The sequence below is a fragment of the Triturus cristatus genome, chromosome 3_2, assembly GCF_964204655.1.
Source record: "Triturus cristatus chromosome 3_2, aTriCri1.1, whole genome shotgun sequence".
Lineage (NCBI taxonomy): Eukaryota > Metazoa > Chordata > Amphibia > Caudata > Salamandridae > Triturus > Triturus cristatus.
Genome location: NC_140584.1, coordinates 301,126,651 through 301,150,147, shown reverse-complemented (window position 1 = coordinate 301,150,147; position 23,497 = coordinate 301,126,651). Strand labels below are relative to the sequence as shown.

At 48.0% G+C, this 23,497-nt stretch overlaps 1 long non-coding RNA gene across 10 annotated transcripts in view; it reads right to left on the bottom strand.

Annotated features, from left to right (window-relative positions):
• Nucleotides 1-23,497, bottom strand: part of LOC146857209 (uncharacterized) — a 45,588-nt gene that overhangs the window by 5,504 nt on the left and 16,587 nt on the right. For 4 of the 10 annotated variants that reach the window (XR_014979868.1, XR_014979870.1, XR_014979869.1 and 1 more), the window contains exon 2: nt 7,545-7,616. The exons of 4 other annotated variants lie outside the window; for them this stretch is intronic. This is a non-coding gene — a long non-coding RNA (uncharacterized LOC146857209). Of the gene's footprint in view, nt 1-2,585; nt 2,692-6,795; nt 6,859-7,544; nt 7,617-23,497 lie in introns of those variants that run through there. 2 more of the 10 variants (XR_014979876.1, XR_014979871.1) reach the window with 2 other exon arrangements.

Here is a 23,497-nt window from a genome sequence, read left to right as displayed (position 1 = left end):
ATAAACGCCTTTGTTTGCCAAAGCTTGACCTTTCATTCAATAGGTGGAATACAGAACATAAAAACACAAAGGATTGTCCTTTGGGAATAACTTGACAACTATTTCACCTTCCTTCTTTACTCAAACCAACAACCATACACTCATGAAGATTACTGTTTTGAAGAAGAAAACAGTGTGCTAGCACATAGACCTTAGTTGCAAATCTGTAAATTTGATTTATTTAAAAAGAAAAAAAAAAAAAAAAAAAAAAAAAATTGTTCCGATAGATCGGGAGAGAACGGGAAGGGCCTGTAAATTGAAAGCTACGAGTGAAACTGCAGCACTGATTGTGTCCCCCATTTAAGTAGCACTTTAAACATGCCTCAGGTCTGCCATTGCAGTCTGGTGCCACAACACGAACAACTGTGTGAGGTACTTTCCAGTATCCTTGAAGGTTTAGGCATCTATTAGCCCATTCAAAAGATGCAGCTGCGCGTACTCCCTGCGAGGATGCAGTGCACTGGAGAATGTTGGGCTTTCAAGGCTACTTTGCCTCTCAGGGGCAGCTTTTAGTTTGAAACCAAATAATACTATTATATTAGTGTTAATATGCAGAAATTATAAGAATGCACTGTAGAAGTCTCCATTCTAGAGAGTGGTCAGTGTTATGCTACGAAAGATGAGCACCATGAATAGCTTGGAGTGTCCATAGTGCTGAAATGGCCAAAAGCTTTTGGAAGAGGAAAGGGGAGCCCCCAAAGACAACAAAAGGTAGCCTGGTGGTGCAGACAGAATCACCGCTCCTCAGACTAAGCTCCTCTCTCTTCTTGTAGTTTGTAGCAGCTCTTCACTCCCTCTGATAGCTGAATAGAGGGCTTCAGGGACATCTGAGAAGCACATAGGATTTTTTTCAAGTGATGTGTGTCCACCAAAAACACACAGGGGCAGCGAGAAAAGGGTGAAAGGAGGGTGGTTCCGCTAATAAAAAACGTTCTGCATATATAAATGCCTAAAGAAGCTATCGAGCAGCTGACATGAACACCTCACTTAAAAATGATTCAATTAATTCATTCCAGAAACTGTCCCCATTTTGGTCTACGAAAAAGACTAAGAGACCAAAGCCCCACAGTAAACTACACATCTGCTGCTTCAATCAGTATCAGCCGCTCTAACCTAGAAGAATGGACCCACATGTTCCCTACCAGGAGATGGAGCCATGGACTGCTGAGGGACTGCAGGGGCCACGCTGCCTGGCGCCCCACAACCACTGCCCTCCACCCTCCCATGACTGAACACCATGTGTAAATTAGAATTAGCTAAATACAGGGTTAGATTCAACATTCAGATAAAAACCCTGGGTAACAGCCTTTCAGAGAAGAAGACACATGTTCTACCACCGCAGGACAAGAAACAAGAATTATCACCTTTATTGAAGCATAGCAGCTACAGCCGGTGTGGTTCCCAGGCCGGCCACATCCTAACCACCAGCAACCTACCAAACATTCGAAAGACAACAAGTGTTCCAACACGAAACTCTGCATACCCTACAGCTCACCCTTGAAATGAGTACACAACACTAAACACCAATAATAGGGTCTCGCTGCCACTGATTTCAGAGGAAGGCTTGGAACTGTCTCAGGTCTTAAGAATGTCCTTTCTCGCCTGCTCCAGGCACATTACCCAATGTCTGCACATTCAGAACCACCAGCTAATCGCCACCAGCACTCTGTCATAGAACTGGAGAATTCAAGCTACTTTTAGTAATTTCAAGTAATTCTCTGCACTTTTGCCAAATTCATAACACATTTTCCAGATTGAATTATTCTTTTTGCCCTAATACCTATCGACGGACTGTTAAAATATCCTACCTTGAGTTCCATCAGACCACTAAGAGTGCCACACAGGATTTTGGGGGCCACTGTTTGGAACAGTTTTGAATTTAGGATTCAATTTCTGCTTTTTCATGCCCTCTTTGGCCGGGTCACTAACAGTGCACAGGCAAACTTGCCCAAATTCTAAATGTGTTTACATTTAATATCTAGGGATAGTGATGTGCGTTTTCAATATTGTAACACAGCAGCAGCTCACTAATATTACTGCAAATAATCTCTGTGACCCCCTCCCATTTCTCATATGGGAGGTCCTGTTTTGATCTAAAAGAAACTTTTATGGATGTTGCATGTAACATAAACACAACATTCCTCTGCAAAATTTCTATAATAGACACTCGCACATCACCTGCATTAAAGATAAATTACGATATTTTAAACAATCTGTTTACTAATTATTCAAGTTCATCAGGGTAAGACTCTGCAGAACAAAGCTGGCTCTATCGGGGCCTATATGTGTCAAAAGAGAGGGACTTGGAAAGCATAAAGATGCAGCATACATGCTTCACAGAACTAGGAACTGCATACCCTGTTGACTGTAATCGTTCAGGGGCCTTCTGAAAGGCTGAGGCCCTGGGCTAGAGTCCACTTTGCCCATGCCTTAAAACATCTCTGCACAGTGGGGCTTTTTTTTTTTATAGATAGTGGTGTTTTCAATGCTTAGGCCAGTTTGTGATAACCACAGTTTCCCACCAGTTCACGTCGTGCTTCTCTTACCCACGCTCTGCAGGATGGCGACCACTGATCCAGCCGGCACTCCACCACCATAGGCGATGGCTGTCGACTTCATCAATGCAGCTCCCAAGGACCCAGCTGTAATACCGGTACAAAAGGGGGTGGTGATGGACTGAGCATCAGAACCAATCAAACACTCACACCCAGTCAACAGATCCGGGTTTGATCCATCACCGTTCTTTAGCCCACTCTGCCACCCCAGTTCAGACATGGCCATATGCAAATCAGTCTGACCCTGTGCCTCATGGGAACAGTCCAGCCCGAACTGCCAAGCCATGCCTTCCCTGGACCGGAAACAAGCTTCCTAGGACCGGTTTCTGGCATTTCAGCCGTCTTCAGCCAGGCTTGCTTGAATCCAGTGGCAAAGTGAGCAAGGGACTCACGTCTGAGCATACCCTGCCAACTTATGGCGAACAAAGCGGTACAAAAGGGGGTGGTGATGGACTGAGCATCAGAACCAATCAAACACTCACACCCAGTCAACAGATCCGGGTTTGATCCATCACCGTTCTTTAGCCCACTCTGCCACCCCAGTTCAGACATGGCCATATGCAAATCAGTCTGACCCTGTGCCTCATGGGAACAGTCCAGCCCGAACTGCCAAGCCATGCCTTCCCTGGACCGGAAACAAGCTTCCTAGGACCGGTTTCTGGCATTTCAGCCGTCTTCAGCCAGGCTTGCTTGAATCCAGTGGCAAAGTGAGCAAGGGACTCACGTCTGAGCATACCCTGCCAACTTATGGCGAACAAAGCGGTACAAAAGGGGGTGGTGATGGACTGAGCATCAGAACCAATCAAACACTCACACCCAGTCAACAGATCCGGGTTTGATCCATCACCGTTCTTTAGCCCACTCTGCCACCCCAGTTCAGACATGGCCATATGCAAATCAGTCTGACCCTGTGCCTCATGGGAACAGTCCAGCCCGAACTGCCAAGCCATGCCTTCCCTGGACCGGAAACAAGCTTCCTAGGACCGGTTTCTGGCATTTCAGCCGTCTTCAGCCAGGCTTGCTTGAATCCAGTGGCAAAGTGAGCAAGGGACTCACGTCTGAGCATACCCTGCCAACTTATGGCGAACAAAGCGGTACAAAAGGGGGTGGTGATGGACTGAGCATCAGAACCAATCAAACACTCACACCCAGTCAACAGATCCGGGTTTGATCCATCACCGTTCTTTAGCCCACTCTGCCACCCCAGTTCAGACATGGCCATATGCAAATCAGTCTGACCCTGTGCCTCATGGGAACAGTCCAGCCCGAACTGCCAAGCCATGCCTTCCCTGGACCGGAAACAAGCTTCCTAGGACCGGTTTCTGGCATTTCAGCCGTCTTCAGCCAGGCTTGCTTGAATCCAGTGGCAAAGTGAGCAAGGGACTCACGTCTGAGCATACCCTGCCAACTTATGGCGAACAAAGCGGTACAAAAGGGGGTGGTGATGGACTGAGCATCAGAACCAATCAAACACTCACACCCAGTCAACAGATCCGGGTTTGATCCATCACCGTTCTTTAGCCCACTCTGCCACCCCAGTTCAGACATGGCCATATGCAAATCAGTCTGACCCTGTGCCTCATGGGAACAGTCCAGCCCGAACTGCCAAGCCATGCCTTCCCTGGACCGGAAACAAGCTTCCTAGGACCGGTTTCTGGCATTTCAGCCGTCTTCAGCCAGGCTTGCTTGAATCCAGTGGCAAAGTGAGCAAGGGACTCACGTCTGAGCATACCCTGCCAACTTATGGCGAACAAAGCGGTACAAAAGGGGGTGGTGATGGACTGAGCATCAGAACCAATCAAACACTCACACCCAGTCAACAGATCCGGGTTTGATCCATCACCGTTCTTTAGCCCACTCTGCCACCCCAGTTCAGACATGGCCATATGCAAATCAGTCTGACCCTGTGCCTCATGGGAACAGTCCAGCCCGAACTGCCAAGCCATGCCTTCCCTGGACCGGAAACAAGCTTCCTAGGACCGGTTTCTGGCATTTCAGCCGTCTTCAGCCAGGCTTGCTTGAATCCAGTGGCAAAGTGAGCAAGGGACTCACGTCTGAGCATACCCTGCCAACTTATGGCGAACAAAGCGGTACAAAAGGGGGTGGTGATGGACTGAGCATCAGAACCAATCAAACACTCACACCCAGTCAACAGATCCGGGTTTGATCCATCACCGTTCTTTAGCCCACTCTGCCACCCCAGTTCAGACATGGCCATATGCAAATCAGTCTGACCCTGTGCCTCATGGGAACAGTCCAGCCCGAACTGCCAAGCCATGCCTTCCCTGGACCGGAAACAAGCTTCCTAGGACCGGTTTCTGGCATTTCAGCCGTCTTCAGCCAGGCTTGCTTGAATCCAGTGGCAAAGTGAGCAAGGGACTCACGTCTGAGCATACCCTGCCAACTTATGGCGAACAAAGCGGTACAAAAGGGGGTGGTGATGGACTGAGCATCAGAACCAATCAAACACTCACACCCAGTCAACAGATCCGGGTTTGATCCATCACCGTTCTTTAGCCCACTCTGCCACCCCAGTTCAGACATGGCCATATGCAAATCAGTCTGACCCTGTGCCTCATGGGAACAGTCCAGCCCGAACTGCCAAGCCATGCCTTCCCTGGACCGGAAACAAGCTTCCTAGGACCGGTTTCTGGCATTTCAGCCGTCTTCAGCCAGGCTTGCTTGAATCCAGTGGCAAAGTGAGCAAGGGACTCACGTCTGAGCATACCCTGCCAACTTATGGCGAACAAAGCGGTACAAAAGGGGGTGGTGATGGACTGAGCATCAGAACCAATCAAACACTCACACCCAGTCAACAGATCCGGGTTTGATCCATCACCGTTCTTTAGCCCACTCTGCCACCCCAGTTCAGACATGGCCATATGCAAATCAGTCTGACCCTGTGCCTCATGGGAACAGTCCAGCCCGAACTGCCAAGCCATGCCTTCCCTGGACCGGAAACAAGCTTCCTAGGACCGGTTTCTGGCATTTCAGCCGTCTTCAGCCAGGCTTGCTTGAATCCAGTGGCAAAGTGAGCAAGGGACTCACGTCTGAGCATACCCTGCCAACTTATGGCGAACAAAGCGGTACAAAAGGGGGTGGTGATGGACTGAGCATCAGAACCAATCAAACACTCACACCCAGTCAACAGATCCGGGTTTGATCCATCACCGTTCTTTAGCCCACTCTGCCACCCCAGTTCAGACATGGCCATATGCAAATCAGTCTGACCCTGTGCCTCATGGGAACAGTCCAGCCCGAACTGCCAAGCCATGCCTTCCCTGGACCGGAAACAAGCTTCCTAGGACCGGTTTCTGGCATTTCAGCCGTCTTCAGCCAGGCTTGCTTGAATCCAGTGGCAAAGTGAGCAAGGGACTCACGTCTGAGCATACCCTGCCAACTTATGGCGAACAAAGCGGTACAAAAGGGGGTGGTGATGGACTGAGCATCAGAACCAATCAAACACTCACACCCAGTCAACAGATCCGGGTTTGATCCATCACCGTTCTTTAGCCCACTCTGCCACCCCAGTTCAGACATGGCCATATGCAAATCAGTCTGACCCTGTGCCTCATGGGAACAGTCCAGCCCGAACTGCCAAGCCATGCCTTCCCTGGACCGGAAACAAGCTTCCTAGGACCGGTTTCTGGCATTTCAGCCGTCTTCAGCCAGGCTTGCTTGAATCCAGTGGCAAAGTGAGCAAGGGACTCACGTCTGAGCATACCCTGCCAACTTATGGCGAACAAAGCGGTACAAAAGGGGGTGGTGATGGACTGAGCATCAGAACCAATCAAACACTCACACCCAGTCAACAGATCCGGGTTTGATCCATCACCGTTCTTTAGCCCACTCTGCCACCCCAGTTCAGACATGGCCATATGCAAATCAGTCTGACCCTGTGCCTCATGGGAACAGTCCAGCCCGAACTGCCAAGCCATGCCTTCCCTGGACCGGAAACAAGCTTCCTAGGACCGGTTTCTGGCATTTCAGCCGTCTTCAGCCAGGCTTGCTTGAATCCAGTGGCAAAGTGAGCAAGGGACTCACGTCTGAGCATACCCTGCCAACTTATGGCGAACAAAGCGGTACAAAAGGGGGTGGTGATGGACTGAGCATCAGAACCAATCAAACACTCACACCCAGTCAACAGATCCGGGTTTGATCCATCACCGTTCTTTAGCCCACTCTGCCACCCCAGTTCAGACATGGCCAGCTGCTGTGAATCCAGCTGCAGTCAATGCAGCAGGGACAGCGACAGCACCAATCCCTGTGCAGAAGAAGAGACAGAGGCCAATGTTACACGAGCACCAACATAACTCCCCTTTACAAAGAGCTATGCCAAAGTAGCCTATCATTCATATTCCCATAGAGGGAATTTGTGTTTTAATAGAGAAGGAGCAATTATACATAACCTCTTTGTTCTAAGGATAAAGCTTTGGCAAAATATACAGAAGATGTCCCGCCCTGTGTTCGTGGTCTTGACGTTCCACCATTTGAATGTTTCTCCTTGTCATCTGTGATCTCCTGGTGCCAGACTCACTACTTGCAAAAAGAGAACATGGCGCTTTGTGGACTTCGAGCTTCCTGGTCTTCTGCTGCTCCTAGGTATGGTTGTCTCATTTAAACCACTGCAGAAGGCTTTACCATCTCGTCCTTCAGTAGCGGAGTCTTCCTTACAAATGAGTCCCCTTTAAGCTCTTACTGGCCCACTTTAGCCCACTGGTCTCTCGCTCTGGTTATCTGACTCCTTCTTGGGCCTTGCACCCGTATATTTGGCCAGGTTTATGTGAATAAAAGGAGCGCCTTTGCCACTCAAAATGTAGATGACCATATGAATATTAAAATGCTACATAAACCACCAACCTGATGCCCCTTGGTGCCTCCATTATGCAGTGTTGGCCTACAACACCATGACAGGACGCTTGTAGAAAGAGAATAGGAGTAATACCTTACCTGCACCCGCAGCGACGTAGGCAAGCGAAGACCAAGACCAAGACCAGCTGCTTTCCGCCTTCTCCTTGGACGCTAAAAATGAAACACAGAAAAGACTTGATAATGACTGAAAACTGCACCTTAATCATCACAGTCCAATCAGGGCTTCATCACAACTGGCCTGTTAAAAAACCTGCTAAATTCTGGGGGGGGGTGGGGGGGGGGGGCGGGGGGGGGGGGGGAACTGCACACACCCGCTAATTTGAGAATAGTCAAGGTTTGCAGCTAGGCGAGCGCACAATTTGTGCCCGATCGCATTTTGTCCACCTTGGTACGGAGAATAACAGTGAATGTTTTTCCTCATACCAATACGGGTAAAACAGTGTTTGTACAATATGTGCTTCTGTAGTTTGCTCCAGTTTTCACCTGCTGCAAATCGCAGAACCAACTACCTCCGACTTGCACTCCCCCACTGCAATCCTGTTTTGGAACCATATGGAAATTTGCTCCTAAAAACAGTAATATGGGATCTATCGTGTTTAAGGCCTCAAGGATTATGGACTTCAAGTCTTCCGTATTAACTTTGACATAACGCTTTTAACGGTTTTGTGGCAAAGTCAAAACTACTCCCAGATGATCTGGTCTTGGGTCCATTCTCCTGAGGGGGTAATGTCTCTGGTCTGCTTATGCGGAGTTTGTATCCTGACTGGGATTCATAATCTCCTCGTATCGACCAGACGCCTGGATTGTCTTTTGCAGACTTCCTAGGGGCATTGGAACAAACGACACGGACACAGGTCCAGCGCTAGTCTACCTTTTAGGTCTCGCCTAGCGTTGCAGCGCGCATGCGCTGCTCGCATAACGAGATATATTGGGGTATAAGTATTTTAGGAGAGGGACTTGTAATCCAGCCCATGCTTTCTATTGGGCAATGTCAATATTTATTTAAAACCCTGCGTTCTCATTGCTCTGCAGGGTTTTTGGTTACCGCCCTGTGGCTTTTTTGTACACGCCCTTGGGACACCGAGTCTAAGGCATCTCAGTTTTATGGTTGTTCTGTTATCTGAAGAGGTGTGCTAAACTAAGGTTCAGGCAGAGTTAACCAAGGCATCAACTTACCAGGCAGTCATGCGCGTCTTCTCTTTCCCTCCCTTCCCTCCCTCCTCCACCCCCACACCACTCTCTCTGCTGTTCCTCCCCCTTCCTCAAGTGCTTTGTGGGGCGCACCGGCAACAGCTGGTTTATAATTCTGGGACAAGGAGCAGAGACCGCATTGGCTCCTTTATATGGGAGGAGGTAACCGGGGAGTAACTCAGCTCTCTTCGCTCCCACAATGCTCGCAGGACCCCTCCACTGCACACAATCTATCAATGCACTAAAAGCATGAATGGGGTAATGTTACTCCTTTCTACACAGCGGTGGCGTGGAGGATAAAGATGCATACTGCGTGATGGTTTAATGAGTAGGGCGCCTGTCTGCTGAATATACTATACTGTTCCGTCACTAATATAGGCAGTCCGTAAACACTGGAATGCATATATTGCTGATAAGATGGCTCATTGGGTTGCGCACCTGCTGAGGTGCCATTTTACTTCTCTACATAGCAGTGATTCGAGCATACGAATTACTACTTGTTAATATCTCCTTGAGTTTTCCGTTTAGCTGCCGACGAGGCTGTTGTAAATCACTGGCTAGTGGCCCCAAATAAGGATGCCTAATTGGGTGATAATAGCTCTATGGGATGCACGAGGCGCTAGATGTGCATCAGCTTGGGTAATAACGTGCATATTTGTGGAAGCAGGCCTCTTGGCGCTATCGATAGGCTAGAATGTATTTATTGTTACCCAACACAGTGGTACGCATCTTATCACCATGAGAAGGATGGACGGCTGATTGAACCTGCCGGGATTCGAACCTGAGACGGCGAGGTCTAACACATTTTCCGGAAGTGGCTGCATTCAGCCAATGAACTACCAGACCTGGCTCCATATGGGGCATTTAGAACGTGATGTAACACACACTCAACGAGAGCGCACAATAGCGTAGCTCTGTGGGCTGCACGAGCCGCTAGATGTGCATCAGCTCCGGAATAACGTGCATATTTGTGGAAGCAGGCCTCTTGGCGCTATCAATAGGTTAGAACAGAAGTCTTCAAACTTTTGTCAGCTGAGCCGCCCCATCTAAACCTTTTTACACGTCGAGCCCCCCCCACCACCACCACCTGACAAAAAAGTTCTGGAAGCTGGTTCTCTGCATCATTGATGACCATTCCCTCCTGCAGAGCCCAGGTGGTAAGGGCAAATAATATGACATAAAGAGCTCCACTTCCAGTTTTGAGTAGTACCTGGAAACTGGAGTGCTCACAAAATTTTGTAATATATTTTTTGCAGTTTTATATAGCGCGAACAAAGATATTGGAGCGCTTTACAGGAGCATCATTCACATTACACAAGCACACATACATTTTTTGTAAGCACAGGGTGATAATGTGATATTCCCAGAATCACAGTATGTTGAGCAGACACCAAGAATTGAACCTAGTTCCCCAGCTCCACAGTCATCAGTTCGGCTATTGTCCCACATCCTTGCCCAAGACAAGATATCAGAACAAGCATTGGCAAAGTCAATAGGTCTCTGCAATCAGGTAGCTACAGACGATGGCAATGTAAGTGCATTTGTGTATGGCTCAGGGGCTGTTTTTATTGATATACACAAATGTATTACCACTGATTGCTGAGACCTATTCGCTTTGCTAATGCTTGTTTTAGAAACAGCAAACATGTCTGGAGTTGTTCTCATTTAAGGCAGGTCCCTTTTGGAGGGGGAAGGAATGGCCTTTTCAGCACAGAGATGTGAGGGCTCAAAGACACAGGTGTCTGTGTCTTTGAGCCCTCACACATGCACATCTGTGGATGTGTGTGAAGCACACATATGCACAGATAGAGTATCACAGTCCCTCAGCAGAGCAAAGCCCTCTTGCCTACACAGAGGGATGATCACAATCCCTCGGAGGAGCCAAGACAAATTCCCACTCTGGCACAGTGTCGGCTATGTTACAAATTGGTTGGGCAGGGGGTTATTGCCATATTAAGTTTTGTCACAAGAGGCAAATGGGAAGAGAGGGCCCAGACTGAGCGAGGGGGGGAGCCGGTTAGAAACAGAAAAGTGAGGGAGAGACCCTAACAAAAAGCAAGAGGATGCAGCGTTGGCCCAGTGTGGGCCTAGCGTGGGCTGGCTGGACAGGAATTTGGAAGGAATTCAAGACTGAGGAAATAAACAGCAGCCTAAAGGGTAGACATATTGTTTAAGTTGATGTTTAAAGACGGATTTTAGAACCTCATGGGTGAGAGTGGCAGGCGCGCAACGCCCATTGGCTTCAGCCCCCACCCCCGTCGTCGTGTGTGTCAGCCCAGGTTGAGACAGCTTCCCAGGCGCACACACAGCCTCACCCGAGTACTTCACAGGTCTTTAAGAGACCATCTGCTTATTAATGAGGCTTTGTTGTTTTTTCACCCCTTCTAAGAGCCCCTGCATCTCCACTCTGCCTATTGGTGGAAGAATTACCCCCCCCCCCCCAAAATGTGGCTGTAGTTGTGCCTCTGGTGAGTGGTGTATCAGGGGAGAAGAGATGGGCTAGTTTGACCATGTTAGGATGTAGTTACGTCAGTTTAGGATGTACGTGTAAACCAAAGGATGTTGTGTTTGTGCACTCCACCTGCTTCTGAAACAAAGGCATTTTTCACAAACAGCAAATGTTTCTGTAGTCGTTCTCTGCCAGTGTGAACTTCCGAGTGAGAACCCAGGTCTGCATGAGAACATCATGCTGCTCAGTGTCGGCATACTGCGCATTTGCAGAAGGTCTAAAAACCGGATGGCTGGTGGGAATTCCGTTAAAACCAACATTCCCAGAATTCCCATTCTTTGCGCACCTGTGTACCTCTTTTCTTTAGGCATTTGGGTAGTCCCTGAAGCTAGAAAATAAGCATGGTCAGTTTCTGTGGTTTTATTTAACGCTGACCTCTACAGAGAAACTAATATGCTGGCTCTCAAGCTGCCTCCATTTGTTCCCCAACCTAGTCCAGGTGTCATGCAGGGGTTGATGGTGCACACCTCTACCCCCTTGAACTCCTGCAAGAGGGCAGCAAAGATTAGTTTTTCCGCCACAGTTGGCAACTCGGTGCACCAAGTGTTTTTTGACAGCTTAAAATTCTTTAATTTGTATTGTAATGTTGTAACTGCAGTTATATAGTGCTTCCTACCGAGGTGTTGAATCGCTTCTCCTCACACCTTGAGTATCCCATAGGAGACTCCTGAAATATGCGAACATGCACACAGCAGCTGGAGCTGGAGCTGTAGCAGCAGCCCGGCTGAGACACACAACGGCGGGGGCTGAAGCACTTTCAGCCTAATAGGCGTTGCGCGCCTGGAATCAACAATGAAAGGTGAAGAGGTAGGGTGGAGTGCGCGTCCCCCCTGAGGGGATGCTGCACCCCCCCCTGGGGGGCGCACCCCACAGTTTGAAGACCTATGGGTTAGAAGGTAGGTATTGTTACCCAACACTGTGGTACACGTCTTATCACCCTCAGAAGGGTGAACGGCAGATTGAACCTGCCGTGATTAGAACCTGAGACGGCGAGGTCTAACATTTTCCGGAAGTGGCTGCATTCAGCCAATGAACTACCAGACCTGGCTACATATGGGGCATTAAGAACGTGATATCACACAGACAAGAGCGCACAATAGCGTAGTTCTGTGGGCTGCACGAACGAGGCGCTAGATGTGCATCAGCTCAGGTAATCACGTTGCCATGAATGATAGTTTTAACTTTAGCGGCCTTGCTTATTGACTGGCTGTACTTCAGGAATATGCATTGCCCAACACGTCTAAAAACGCTCAAATAAAAGTATAACTCGTCCGTGCCTACCAAAAATAAAATTAAGTTACTGGGCAAATCACTTAATCCTCTGTGTCTACCAAAAATTAAATGAAGATGTCGTTGTTGACTTTAGCAATACAGAACTGCAAAACAAATATAAGTTATATCAAAAATAGTGAACTGCTGCAGAGTTCAGATTTTTTTGCTATTCTCAGACTGAGGACGAAAATAGAGAGCCCGATACGGACCTGTCTCGGCTCCTGCTTTTAACAACTGCCGGTGGTGAGCACCGGCACGACCAGGCCCATTTAAAACCCTGCGTGATATGCTGTTTTTAAAGGTGTGTTTTACCTAAAGCACCACAATGCAGCCTGCATCACGGGGAGGACAGGGGTATTCCGGCAGACTGTGGGGCTGTGCATTGGGGAATTTTTGCCATAAATGCTAATTTCAACTTAACGGCCCTGCTTAATGACTGGCTGTACTTCAGGAATATGCCCAACACGTTTAAAAACGCTCAAATAAGAGTATAACCGTATCGGATCCGAGGCCCAAAAGCTTTGTGGGCTGGAGAGCAAAACAAACAGCAACTATAACACAGAATCGTCTCAGCCCAGAGCAGTTAGCACACAAAAACCGTTGGAAAAATTAAAACAGCCAGCTTGTGTCCTGTATTGCAGGTGGCATAAACCCAGGCATGCTTGTGCACAGGGGCTTTCTAAAAACGTGTTGTGTGGCTCATATTTCGGTTTTCAATAAAAGGACCCCACCCCGAGCTTGTGGCGTAATGGCTACAGCTGCCAAATTTGGAACTCAAGAAGCAGGTTTCAGTTTTAGCGTGGGCTTTATTTCTGGGCAAATCACTTAATCCTCCGTACCTACCAAAAATTAAATGAAGTTTCTGGGCAAATTACTTAATCCTCCGTGCCTACAAAAAATTAAATGAAGATGTCGGTGCTTATATAAAGCAGCTCCAGTTTAGCAATACAAAACGGAAAAAAAAAACACAAAAAAAAAAACCACTTACATCGGAAATAGTGAACTGCTGCAGAGTTAAGATTTTTTTTCTATTCTCAGAAGGAGGACGAAAATGGAGAGCCCGATAGGGACCCGTCTCGGCTCCTGCTTTTAACAACTGCCGGTGGTGAGCACCGGCAGGACCTGGCCCACTTAAAGCTGTGCGGTGATATCATGTTTTTAGAAGTGTGTTTTACCTAAAGCGCCACAATGCAGCCTGCATCACAGGGAGGACAGGGGTATTCTGGCAGACTGTGGGGTGTCATCTCCAGTCTAATGGTGCATAATTGATAATATAAACTGTTTAGGAAAAAAAAAACAATATAAAGAACAATATCATTTACAATGCTAAAAGCTTTAAACAATGTCACTGCGAGACCGATTGCATTGTAAATGCTTGTTATAAGCAGAATCCTCCTTGGTAATTTGTTCCTCTATTTCCGGGTATGCTAATCTCACACCATGCTGCTTCTACACCACTGTTCAGTAGAATGCCCTTCTGCTCCTCCCACGTCCTGCTCAGTCTCCTCGGACCGGAAGTAGCGTCTATTGTCCCATCTCAGCTGGGGGTCTAAGATGACTCTATGGCACAGGGCCCAGTACCTCAAAACTACACGGCACTGCACGTTTCTGTCTGCCGTTCAGCGTGGTCCACTTAGGCTGAGCACATGCAAATTTACATTCCAGAGCTAGACCACAGGTCAGCTGATAAACTTGCAGAATTAATTATGTTTTGATTTTTTTTATAGTGCGGACATGGCCCACTGGCATCATAGCGCTATTCAAGAGTGCAGTTTCCAACACTCTTCGCAAGAATATTTTTGAGATACAGTACAGGAAAAGTGAAAGAACAGACATTCAAGAGTGTGTGGGTGATCCTAGATTTAGCCCAAGCGCCTTTCAAAGATGTCTTAAGTTCTTTTTAAAAGGAGGACAGCATGTGGTTATACAGAGGGTTGGAGGAAGGGAGTTCCAGGTTTTTTACGGTGCTTTCGAGGATGATGGATTCATGTATTGTTCTTGTTTTAAAGTGGGAAGGTCGAAGAGGAGGTAGTGTGCGTTTCTTCAACCCTGTTTTGAAATTAAAAGAACATTTCTAAAGTGCAAATATACTCTAACGTGTCAAGGCGCTAAAGCCACATAATACATGAGCACTAAACGAGGAAAAAAAGTTCAACAGTCTGCACTGCACCGTGGGCTAAGATGGGAAAAGCCAGGTTTTCAGATGTTTAGGAAAAACAGAGATCTTTTCGGATCCTGTGACATGCAGAAGTAAGGCGTTTCACAGTTTGGCCCCAGCATATGAGAAAGAGCTCCTGCCCCACATGGTTCTGCAAATCTTAGGAACCACCTTCCTTCTACAGGTGGAGCAGTTTATTAGGCACATAGGGCCTTATGTAGGTAAATTACATTTACCGATTCTTAAATACCGAACCGGTAAGTGTCGGTATTTTAGAATCGGTATTTACCGATTCGGTAATGGTAACTTGTTTCCCATTGATTCCTATGGGCCAGGAGGCCCATAGGAATCAATGGGAAGCCAGTTACCATTACCGAATCGGTAAATACCGATTCGGTAATGGGGGGAGGCATCATCATGGGTGGCAGGGTGTCACATTGACACCCTGTTGCACCCCTGATTCGTCCATGTGTGCACATGTGGCGCACATACATGCCCTAGGGGCATGTATGTCTGCCACATTGCACACTTCACAGTGCACAAAAATGCATTTTTACACCTATTCGTCATTTACCACCAACTTTTAGTTGGTGGTAAATAACGAATCTCCACACCCACCACACACTCCCCCTACATCTCATTTCTGTATTCGGTATTTACCGAATCGGTAAAATTACCGATTCGGTAAATTACCGAATACAGAGATGATCCCCCTACATAGCAAAAGCCTAAATACCGGTCGGTAACGGTATATTTACCGAAAATCGTCCGTTACCGACCGGTATTGGGCTACCTACATATGGCCCATAGTGCTGAAGAGTTGGCCGAAAAAGCCACGGACCCACTTGGTGCAGTCCTGAGAAGGCCATGCATAGCACTTTGAATATCACTCGCTTCCTGACTTGAAACCAGTGAAGGGCCCAAAGACCATCAGCCACAGTAAGATGCTTAGGGCATGACTCGCCACCACGTTTTGAATGTCTTGGAGCTTGTTAAGAGAGGAATTACTGATATTCAGATAGAGAGCATTACAATAATCCAGATGGGAGGAGACCCAAACCAAAGCCTCTGATTTGCGAATCTCTGGCAGAATAAAAGGGAAGACTTTTCAGAGATCTGATTATGTAAAAGCAAATGCTGGTGGTATGATTAACCTGCAGATTGAAGGTCAGAGTTGGCCGACTTGACCGGGTCCGTAAAGGACCACATGATTTCGGCCACCAGAGTTCCGACCAGATGGACGGCTGTACTCCAAAAATCAACACCTCGGTTTTATCAGCATTTGATTTCAGAGAATTGTATTGTATCCATTTACTAATTCCTGCTATACAGTTCTCGAATTTATCTGCCACCAAAAGCACACAGTCTGTTACTGACACAATGATTTGGGTGTCGTCAGCATAGGACAAAACCTGAAAACCAAAGGAATGGATCACAGTGGTCAGCGGTGAAACTTTGAGGTTAAAGAAGGTGGGGCTAAGTGAGGAGCCCAGTGGGACGCCACACAGAAGACCTAAAGCCTTAGCCCTAAACTGTCCAACTTACACCCTATCCACAAGGAAGGACTGTGGAAGGTTGGGTGTCTTGCCTTCGACACCCAGGTGCTGTAGATGATAGATCTGCTTAGGAGAGACATTATTGAATGCTGCAGACAAGTCCAGCATGACCAAAATTGCGCCTCCGCTCTGATGAACCTGACCTCTGATACAGACTGCCGCCATCACGAACGCGATCTCTGTGCTAGGGCCACTCCTGAACCCAGAGAGATGGATCGAGAAGATCATAAGAATCAATACATTTAATCAATTTCTGATGTATATGCTTCTCCAATATTTTGGCAGGGGCAGGCAGTAATGAGATTGGACGAAATTTTCTAAAATCCCCAGTGTCAAGGTTAGGTTTCTTCATCACAGAGATGACAATAGCTTCTTTCCAGGGGCTGGGAAATATGCCAGCCTCCAAAATCTTGTTAAAGGTCATAGACAAATGTTCTGCAACTATATCTGGGGACAGTTGTAGAATATTTTTTTGGGGGGGTGGGCAGGGGGGGAAGGGGCAGGGATCATGAGGATAGTCAGATTTAACACCCATCAGAAGTTCTATAACATGTGGTACTGTGACAGGACCAAGGGAAGATAGCACCGATAAGTGCTTCAGAGAGGATGGATAGGAGATCATGGACAAGAACTCCTGAACACTGGAGAAGTCATACTCCAAACAAATGTTTAAAATCTTGTTTCGGAAGAAGTTGGCAAATTTATCACAGAAAACGTGAGATGTGTTAGAGAACTGCATGGGGGGCAGAGTAGAATTGCTAATTGGAGGCATTTTTTGCAGACACTTTTCTGTGAAGAAAACTGATTTGTCTTTGAAGATGGAACGCTTATAGATCAATAATAACACTTTATGCTTACTCTTCTCCTCAGGGTTCAGATTTAAGTGCCATTTGCGCTTGTATCTGCAGCATAACCGCCTAAGTTCTCTAAGCTGCTCTGAAAACCAGGGAGCAAATGGTTTACTTCTAGATAACCTCCATACTACGGGTGGGGCAGTAGTCTTTATGGCCATAGAGGACCAGCTTGAAAAGTCTTCCGCAGGGAGGCCCGAGAAAATGCACAGACAAGAGTAAATAGTTGTTAAAAGGAAGCTGCATGTCATTGCAAGAGATCCTATCCCAATTTCAGATAGGCTGGGGCAAACCTGGCAAGCGAGAGGTGCCAACTGAGTAAAGTGGGGTAACCGTAAAAGGTCACCGCCAGGTGATCAGACCAGTTGAGAAGTATTATATCCCTAATTCTAATTCCATCAAAGTTGATAAATTTCATCAAGAATATATCCTGCCATGAGAGTAGTAGAGTGAACAGAGAGAAACCCAGATTGACCATAAACTCTGAGAAAATGGCTGAGTCCTCTAAATGAAAGTTAAAGTCCTCAAGGACAGTGAAATTAGAATGAGCTAGAAAAGGTCCTAAACGGGGATTTCAAGATGATAAGAAGCTAGTGAGGAAGCCTGGAGAATGAAAATCAAGAGTCCTGTAAAAGTATAACTTGCATTGATTTTCACTTTAAAAGACGCCATTTCGCATTCCCAGAAGACTGGATGACTAGGGCTCAAGTATACAGTTAAAGGAATCCTCAAAAATAATGGCCAAGACCCCACCTGACGCTAAAGCCAGCCAAGTTTTTACATGAGGCAGCCAGCAGGTTTCGCCTGCGATGCCCAGAAAGTGCCAGCGAGCGTCAAGGGGAATTTGTGTTCCAAGGACTTCAGACATCACTCGGGTGATTTGAGTCCAGTATCGTTGTATTGCAGGGCATTACCAGATTAAATGAAAGACTGTACTTGCCTCACCACAGCCCCTAATGCAAAGTTCCGAGTCTGCCCAGCCTAGTTTAAGATGCAGCGTCCGGGTGGTGTATGACCTATGGAGTACTCTCAGTTGGACCACCCGGAGTCGTGCCCTAATGGCTATTTCCCTTGGGCTCTGGATTGCTTCCTGCCAATCATCATCCTCTATCAGTCCCAGATCAGTCTCCCAGTCCACCCTTAGGGAGGCAAGGGGGTCTAGAAGATTATTCATAATTTTTTTATACGTTAGAGATGTTGCCTTGTCTATCATAGGATCAAGTAGAAGGCGGTCATCAAGGGGAGATTACTCCGGGACGGATTCCCCTTCCGATATGTGGCGGTGTATGGCATGTCTCAGCTGTATATAGTGGAATTGTTCATAGTCAGCCAGTTGATATTCATGTTTAAGTTCTGTGAAGGTTAGCATTTTCCCACCCCACCACACATCCCCCAGGGTGTCTAGGCCTAGCAGGCTCCATTTACGGAACCCCTGCAGATGCCCTACATCTCTCAGCCCATCGCTTTCCCAGAGTGGCGTCCGTTGGCTTAGCCTCGACTCCCACCCCAGTAGTCTGTTCGTGGTTTGCCAAGCTCTAATGTCCTCATGGGTGAGTGGTTGCAGTTAATTTCCTAGTTGTTTGCGATAGAGGGCTGCTAAGTGTCCGCCACTTCCCATTGCGTGCCTATAAATTCTGTATGCTGGTTCCATCTGAGGCTCAAAGACCTCACCCGTTAATATTTATCAGTTGGAAGGCTAGGTGATAAACTCCGGATATCCAGGACTGCTAGGCCACCGTCGTATACTCCGCGCTGTAATTTGCACAGTGCTATTCGAAGTCTACCTCCTTCCCAAAGGAGCATACGTTGTTCCTCCTCTACATTTTTGAAGAAGGAATACGGGATTGTGTACGGGGTATTTTGTAGGACATAGAGCAACCGGAGCATAGCCATCTTCTTAAATAATGTCGCTCTACCCATTAGGGAGATCAGCAGTGGATTGGTGTTTTTAAATGCTTTACATATCTGTCTTTGAAGTTAAGCCTGCCTGCTCGCAGCCAAGCTACCAAGGGTTGAGCATAGGAATAGTTTTCTAAGACCTATTCTGAGCCATATACTGTGTTAGTGGCCTTATTGCCCGTGGCAGATATATATTTGCCCCTACTAATAATCCACTTTCCAACAGAAACTATGTGGATAACTCCAAGTATCTGCAGCACAAACAAAGGTAGTAGCATCTCCAAAAGAGGCCCAAACAGAAGACACACCTCAAGTAGACCGACCCTGAACCAAGGGAGGAACGTAAAGCGGAGTAACCTCATAAGCCTTTACAATCACAGTCTTAATCCACCTAGAAATGGAAGAGATGGAAGGCCGGGAACCCTTATTGGATAATCCAAACGAGACACAGCATCAACCTTCTGTAAGGGAGAAGTTTGTTCAAGGTAAATAGACAAAGCTCTATGTAGAAGTGTGCAAATTCACCTCCTCAGCCAAGAAAGGTGAAGGGAAAAACATAGGAAGGACAATATCTGAATCAGTGGGAAAACTAGACACACCTTAGGGAGGAAATCAGAACTAGGCCGTAGAATCACTGTATCCTTCTAAAACCTAAGAAATTGAGCCACTCACAACAATGCACCAATCTCAGAAACCCTCCTGCCTGAACAAAAGCCTCAAGAAAAAAAACACCTACTCAGTGAGAAACTTCAAGTCCACAGACTGCAAAGGTTCAAAAGGCAGAGATGTGGGAGCCTTAAGGACCAACGGTAAATCCTGAGGAGGGACAGGAGACCAAATAGGAGGGTGCTGTAGAACAAAACTACCCAACAGCTTAGAAGGAAAAGGAACTAGCCCAGCCACCCATGTCCTCCTAGCCGCCTGGATAGTAGCCCACTGGGATCTGATGCCAGACACCACAAGGCCCAGCACAAAACCTTCAGACAAGGAATCAAGAATCCTCATGGGACCACCATGAAGAGGCTCAAAATCATGTGCCATGCACCACTTCTCGAAATTACTCAAGTGCCGGTGTTAGAAATTGAATTTTTGTTCGGCTCGGGCATGTGCTAAAGTTGGGCAGAAACCACCACTCTAGTCAGGATAAGGGAGTTGCACTCCTAAAATAACCCCTGCTCACCCCCTTGGTAGCTTGGCATGAGCAGTCAGGCTTATCTTAAAGGCAGTGTGTAAAGCATTTGCACATAACCAACAGTAACACAGTGTAAGCACTACAAAAGGACACCACACCAGTTTAGAAAAATATCCAATATTTTTATATAGTTAAGGCAAGACCAAATATGATAAAAATCCACAATACAGTACTTAAAAATCTTCAATTTTCAAAATATGCTTGAAAAATAGTTCCTTGATGTCGATAGCTCCGTCCGGGGCTATCACGGCGTCGTAAGCAAACAAATCCAAACAGTTCTGGCTGACCACGGCGTCACGGGCCAGCTACGGTGTCGGGAAGACCCGCAAACAGTACCTTTTAGAAATGCAGGGTGTCGGAGACTTCTCGTTGAGCTTCCGAAAGCACAGCGTCCGCAGGCGTCGGTTCCGGAGGTCGGTGCAGGAGTCGTCGGGCCCTTGAAGTCACACGCGTTGCAGGTCGAACTCCCCTCTGTTGAAGTCAGGAGAACTGGCGTCGGCAGGCGTCGGGTGCCGCGGTGCGAAGTGCAGCGGTGCGGTGCCCTCAGGTCGCGGTGCCAACAGCGGCTCGGTGGTGGGGGTCAGATGGCGTCATCGGTGACACCAGGGTCGCGGTGCGAGGTGAAGGCGGTGCTGGCAAGTCACGGTGCAAGCAGCGGCAGCGTCGTGGCTGAAGCGCTGTCGTCGGCTGACGAACTGGAGTCGATGGAGCCGACAGGCCAAGACTATGGTGCGGGATGAGGGCGGTGCGTCGTGTACCTTTACAAGCGGTGCCCTCGAACCACGGTGCAAGCAGAGGCGTAGATTTCGACGTGGAGCGTCGTCAGGGATACCAAGGCATCGTCGCGAAAGCGAGGCAGTGCAGAGTGCGGAGCCCACAGGTCGCAGTGAGAGCAGCGGCTCGGTGGCGCGTCAGCCGGCATCGTCGGTGAGACCAGGGTCGCGGTGCGGCAGTGCCCTCTGTGGTGCCTTCAGGACACGGAGTCAGCAGCGGCATCGTAGACTGCGTCAGGTTACTTTTTCCTCTGTTGCAGCACCTAACACACAGTCCCCAGTGCTGAGGGCAGAAGAGCTTGAAGTATTTGCTGTTCCTGAGACTTCTTGAACAGGGGGCAAGCTCTACCTCAATCCCTTGGAGAAACTCCCAAAAGTAGATTGCAGAAAGTTCAGTCCAGTCCTTTCACTGCCCAAGACAGAAGAAGCCACTGCAGGCCAACACAGCAAAGCATACAGCAAAGTGGTAGTTCCTCCTCACAGCTTCTCCAGCTCTTCTTCTTGGCAGTCTTCTTGATCCAAAAGTGTTCTAAAAATCAGGAGTCTGGGACCCAATATTTATATCCCAAAATCCTTTGATCACTTAAGCAGAGAGTGTCTGTGCCCAGCCAGAACCAGTTCTGCCTTCACTGGTGTGACTTCCTAGCAGGAGGTGGAGCCAGCCTGGTCAGAGGCAGACCAGACCCTTTGAGGTGCAAGGAAATCTCCTCCCTCTTCCCCAATTGCAGACCAGGTCTGTTCAGCCCTTTCCTGACCCACCTAGACTATCTGGAGCCACTCCTGCTCCCCAGCCTTCTATCATCCAAAACCAAGACAGGCAATCCACACTCCAGCAGAGGCACACGGGATGACTGAGCAAGAAAATACCTACTTTCTAAAAGTGGTATTTTCAAACACAGAATGCAAAAATCACCTTCAATAAAAGATGCATCTTTAGATTCTGAGTTCAGGCATACTAAACTTTATTTTCCTACCTAATTCCCCAGGCCAGTTATGTTTATAAGATGTTATAAACGAATTCCCCATTCTGTCCTATGGGGAACAGGTAGCCTTGCAATAGTGAAAAACAAGATTGGCAGTAGTTCACTATCAGGACATGCCACACACACCAGGGCATGACCTACCTTTTACATACACTGCACCCGGCCCACAGGGGTACCTTGGGCCTACCTTAGGGGTGGCTGACATGTAAGAAAAGGGAAGGTGAGGGACTGGCAAGTGTGTGCACTGGCCAAATCAACATGGCAGTTACAAAATGCACGCAGACTCCGCAATAGCGGGTCTGAGTTACCTTTTACGGGACCCTCGTGTGGGTGGCACAATCCCGTGCTGCAGCCCACCAACGGCATTTGATTCACAGGCCCTTGCACACGCAGTGCACTTTACTAGGGATTGACACATAATTCAAACAGGCCAATCATGGAAACACCAATCCAGAACATATTTTACCACAGGAGCACATGCACTTTACCACTGATTAGCAGTGAGAAAAGTACGCAGAAACACTAAGCCAGCACAAACAGAGTCAGAACCGGGAGGTCAGAAAGCAAAAAACTCAGGGGAAACATGCCAAAAGATGGCAAGTCTAACAGCCGGGCATAAGTCTTCTGTTTAGCAGCACAATGGGCCAAGTGAATTGCATCTGCTACATCCTTAAACCAACCCTGCTGAAGAAAAGCTAACCTTTCAGCAACTATGCTGCTAAGTTCAGATGCCAGAGCGCTGCTGGTGAGAGCAATGGAAGGGGCAACGGAGGGCGATGAAGGGGTAACACCCAGGCAAAAGTGACCATCAGAAGCGATATCGGAGAGAACCAAGCCCTCCTCACCCAATTCGGAGCTACCAGAATTACTAATGCCTGGTCCATCCTGAATTTCCGCAGGACTGCTGGAAGGAGAGGAATTGGCAGAAAATAATACAGGAGACTGGCTGGCTACCTAAACAACAAAGTATTCCCCTCCTCCCACACCAATGTGGAGGGCACCAGAGGACAGAACTGGGGCAGACGTGCATTCTCCTTTGTCGCAAAATGTCAACCATGGAACCCCAAACCTGAGATTCCGCTCCCAAAAACTGAAGGGCTCAGAAGGAAACCTATGATGGAATCTTCCTGCTGAATTGGTCCGCAGGCTTATTATCTTCCCCGTAGGATAAATAGCCTTCAGGAAGTGGAGCTTGATCTCTAACCACAAAGAAATGTCCTGTGCCAGAAGAAACAGAGCAGGAGCCAGTCCCTCCTGTAGATTCAAGTATAGCCTCGTCAGTGGTGTAACAAGTCCCCGCAGCCCCTTTGGGGGGAGGTGGGGCCGAGCTGCAGGGGGCCCCTCAGCACAGCTCTCTGGCCCTAGAGCTCCTGATTAAATCCAGAGTGGGGGGCCCTCCATGTACCTTGCATGGGGCCCCCTCAAGTTTAGTTACGCCACTAGACCTCACCACTTGATTGTCTGCCTGGACATAGACAGCCTGACCCTGGATGAAAGGAAGGAAACAGCAAAGCTCTCTGAACAGCTGCCAGTTCCCGCCAGTCGGAGGACCTGTGGAACCCCTCCAGGCCCCATCTCCTCTGAGTCAAAGCAGTGCCCAACACAGCCCCCCAGCCCAACTTGTTGGCATCTGTGGATAGTAACACC